The sequence below is a fragment of the Triticum dicoccoides genome, chromosome 3B (assembly GCF_002162155.2).
Source record: "Triticum dicoccoides isolate Atlit2015 ecotype Zavitan chromosome 3B, WEW_v2.0, whole genome shotgun sequence".
In the NCBI taxonomy this organism is placed as follows: domain Eukaryota; kingdom Viridiplantae; phylum Streptophyta; class Magnoliopsida; order Poales; family Poaceae; genus Triticum; species Triticum dicoccoides.
Window position 1 is genome coordinate 378,711,152 of NC_041385.1, and position 4,468 is coordinate 378,715,619.

Below are 4,468 nucleotides of genomic sequence, written 5' to 3' on the forward strand. Positions count from 1 at the left end.
CCTCCCACCCCCTACTTCTCTCTCCTCTCTCCTCCTCGTCCCTCCTCCCTCCATCTCTCCTCACTGATAATGTAGTTTATTTGCTGTTTTTAGTAAGTGCTTAATTTAGTTTGTTTAGTAAGTACTTAATAGAAGTAGTTTATTTAGTAAGTGCTTAATTTAGCTATGTTAGGTTTATATACAAAATAATTTAGGGTTTCACTAAGGTATTTTTAGTAAATGTTAGGGCTAGAACTAGGATATTTTAGACATAGTTTGTTAGGGCTAGAACTAGAAAATTTTAGTAATAGAAAACTAGGGAATATTTTTTGAATATAAAATAGCTTTTTGAATAGGATAGAAACTAGTGAATAGGTATAGATTTTTTTTGTAATTTTGTTTTTCAATATAGTAATGTATTGGAAAATTTAATTATTTTTATGTCATTATCACTTTGTCATCAAAGAATGCTATATGAGATTTGATGATCTAAAATTCTCTCGGTGGAATATGCAGGCTTTGTAGAGTCGTGTCTCCTTGGAGTGATCGTCATCGGGGCTACCTGTAGCTACTTCCTCTACACCCGAGTCGGTGAGCTAAAAGTCCATCTCCTCCTTCTCTACTCCTCGGTGTGTTCGGTAGAGTAGAACTATGGTATTGAGTCGGTGAGCTCATGTGTGAATGCTTATGATAATTGATCCAGATGGAATTGCAAGTTAAGCATCGTCATATGTGTATGGACATCTTTGTATCACAGGGAAAATCCGAGTGACCTATGTTTTTCCTGAGTGTTGATTCATTTCCGTTCCGGCAAATTTCAGGCTCTCGATATGTCCTATTTTAGCAAAGGTCATGCCGGATTTTTCTGTGAATTTAAGCATGACTTGTGCCCGGATTTGCTAGAAAGAGAATTAAGCGACATTTTGAGTTGACTTTAAGTTTGTCGGGGCTCCATACTTGTGCTAGAAGAAGAATGCCGACTATTGTTGTAGGGGTCGCTTCTCCTTCTTCTCTTTGTGCTAGACCTTTGTTATGCACTAGGGGAAGAAGGAGTAGCGACCATCATCGACGGTCGAAAAATAGGTGAGGGAGTGTCCACCATATATGAGAGAAGAAGAATGCCGACTGTTGTCATGGGGGTCACTTCTCCTTCTTTTCCTTGTGCTAGATATTTGTAACGCACTAGGGAAAGGAGGAGTAGCGACCATCACCGACGGTCGCAATATCAGAGAGGGAGTGCCCACCATATACGTGAGATGAGAGTTTAGAAAGGAAGACTCGAGAGACCTGAAGTCAACTCGTTGCATATTGAGTAATAGTGATCTGTGTGTTGAGTTTCCTGGTAGTTGCCTTTGGTTGATTTTTAATTAATGTTTCAACTATGAACATAGGAAATGTCAGACAACGAAAAGGAATTCGGTATGTGCGGGTACTGCGAAGACGAGCACGACCTTTGCGACATGCCTCACCTAGTTGGTGGTAGGCTCTTCAGCATCAAGCTGGATGACACCTTCGAAGTGGATACATTAAGTCACAACGACAAGTCTTTTTTCGTAATTAAGCATGACTTCTGCTTCTTTTGGTTCAACTTATAATTTTCATTTTTTAATATACTACTCGCGTATCCCCTGCCATGCAAGAATGTATGTCTTGGATAAGGTTGGTTTCAGTACTATGGAAACTATGGAGGTAAAAAGAGTTAACTTGAGGACCGAGCATGGTTATACTTTTGACGCAAAATTATACAATTCAGACACCTACACCCATTTTGAATGCAAAAAATGGAGAGCACTATGCAAGGCTTATGCATTTGAGCTTGATATGCTTATCACCTTTGATATTCGTCCGGAAGATGATATTGAAGGTAATATCGACATCTGGGTCGATGTGCAGACGCCTCCTGTTCTACCATTATGTGAGTTTCTCAACCATATTTATGTCTTGGATATTGTTTATTCAAAAATAGTTGACAATTAATTTCTATTGACAACTTATTTCCATTCAAGCAAACATGTCCGGCGTTTGGTAGACATGACCTACTACTATCCCGGGGCTGAACTAAACCGCGAGGAGATAAGTCACTATGTTTCATGGCTTGAGGATCTTCATACTGTCAAGATAAATTATTTTCCTGAACTTGAAAATCTTAGTACTCAAAACGTGCGACCAATAGTGTTCGTACTGAACTATGGTCACATCTATTTACGAAAGATGGTAAGATTTTTACTATTTATCCTCAGTGCATCTTTTGCATACATTATTATTTTTAGCTAAACTTCATTGCTAAGTATGTTACTTCGATGTTCTTCAACAGAGACCCCCGATGATAGTTGTGCCTCAATGGATCGAGGCTAAAGGTCGCATGTCCATGGTTAGCTTACGGCCAAGACATCCTACATTGCACATGAGTGCATTCAGGATTTCTAAAAGCGAGCAAGTCTTAATAGTCAAAGACTGGAGCAAAATTGTGAATAATCGCAGAGAAGTACTAGGGGACAACAATCAAAAGCGTAGCCCACAATTAAGAGACATGTTCATCCGCATGCTCCAATATGATGAATCAGGAGTGCTGCACATGTTCTATGCTATTTTACCCGAGAGAGAGCAGCATGAGTGATTAGCTAGCTAGAATAAGTGTTGGTGGTGATGACTATGATGATTATTATTAGCTAGTGTTGGTGGTGATTAGATAGTTACACTATGACTATGATGATTAAATAGTGTTGGTGGTAATAACTATGATGATCATTAGCTAGTGTTGGTGACGATATGATGCAAGTGTTTTTATATTAATATGATGATGATGATGATGAGAATGATGATGATGATGAGTTATTATATCATTGGGTGAAAGAACCGTGGATTAGTTTCAAGTGGATGGATCCTAAGTGATCAAGTCATGGATTATCACGATAATCCATGACTTGGTCACTTAGGATCCATCCATTTGAAATTAATCCGCGGTTCTTTCACCTAGTGATTTAATAACTCGTTATAATGTAAAAACAATCACTAAATTGCTACTGTATGAAAACTTGTATAAAGGTGTATGAATACGACCTAAAATTAAAAAGAAATAGAATACTGAATAATAGTAGTAGCGCGGGCAGTGAGAAGCGCTACTAGTAATTACCAGTAGCGGCTGTATGACCTTGTCAACGCCTACATGGCCCTGGATGGGATGGACGCGCTCAACTCCTCCAAGGACCGCCACGACGACCGTGACAGTCACAGCCGTGCCAGTGGCACCCGCGCTGCCCGCGCGACTAAGAGCAGCGAGAATGAAGGCGAGAGCCAATCGACCTCAGTGGAGAGGAAGGACGAAGCCAAATCTCGGCATTGTCGGAGCTTGTCCATGGACAACTTCATGGGTAAGCTCACCTATGCCACATGTGACGATTCACCAAAGCTACCATTGCCGTCCCCCTGTGGCGACCTTTCTATCACTAGTGTAGAATCGGGCTTTAGTCCCGATTCGTAAGGACATTTAGTCCCGGTTCTGCAACCGTCACTAAAGGGTGGGGACTAAAGCCCCCCCTTAGTCCCGGTTCAACACGGCCCGATACCAAAGGCCCACCACGTGACACGAGCCCGCATCGGGGGACCTAATCAAGACTAAACGAAATTATTGATTTTTTTTGAAAAAATTGATTTTTTCCGATTTAATCTCTAATCACCACTCATCACTGCTCAAGTGTGGAGCACTCATTCCAATCGTCTAACTTCCGATCACCCATCCTTTCACTACTTCAGCCTGAGCACGCTTAACTTTCGAGTTCTATTCCCCCTTGTTTCCAAGTCTGCACTTGTTGTTTTCCTAACAATAGTAAGCAATCAATCATATTAACCCTTAGGAGTTTAGCTTGAGCATGAAGTCACACGTTTCACCGTTTGAGTTTGAAACTATTATTCTAGAAAACAATAATTATTTAATAACACTAATATTTCTTGAATAAGTAGTTTGGCCATAGTTTGACCAGAATTTGACCAGATTTGACCAAAATTCAAAAAAACTGAAATCATTACTTAGTAACACTAATATTCTTGAATAATTATTTAGTAACATTAATATTTCTTGAATAAGTAGTTTGACCATAGTTTGATCACAGTTTGACCAGATTTGACCAAATTTCTAAAAAACTGAAATTTCAGCATAACTTTTTTTCCTTTCAGAATTTGAGGATTCTAATTTTTTTTTCAAAACAGCCTACGACCGTTGAAATCGGAACCGGCTTTTCGTTCTGAACATTTTGATATATTGCACTTTTTTTCGACATCGTATGCAAAAGTTATAGTCGTTTTACTTTTTCATAACACTTTTTTTTTGCAAAACATGCCGAAATTTATGTTTTTAAATTTCCCTAACTAGTAGGATTTTAATTTTTTTCATAACACTTTTTTGCAAAACATAACTACATCTCGAAGGATTTTAATTTTTGAACTTTTTATCATTTTCTTTTATTTTTTTCAAAACTGAAAAGGCAATACA

General features: G+C 38.8%; 1 pseudogene; it reads left to right on the forward strand.

The window, feature by feature from the left end:
- The window catches only part of LOC119279544, a 6,779-nt pseudogene that overhangs the window by 1,005 nt on the left and 1,306 nt on the right, over window positions 1-4,468 (forward strand).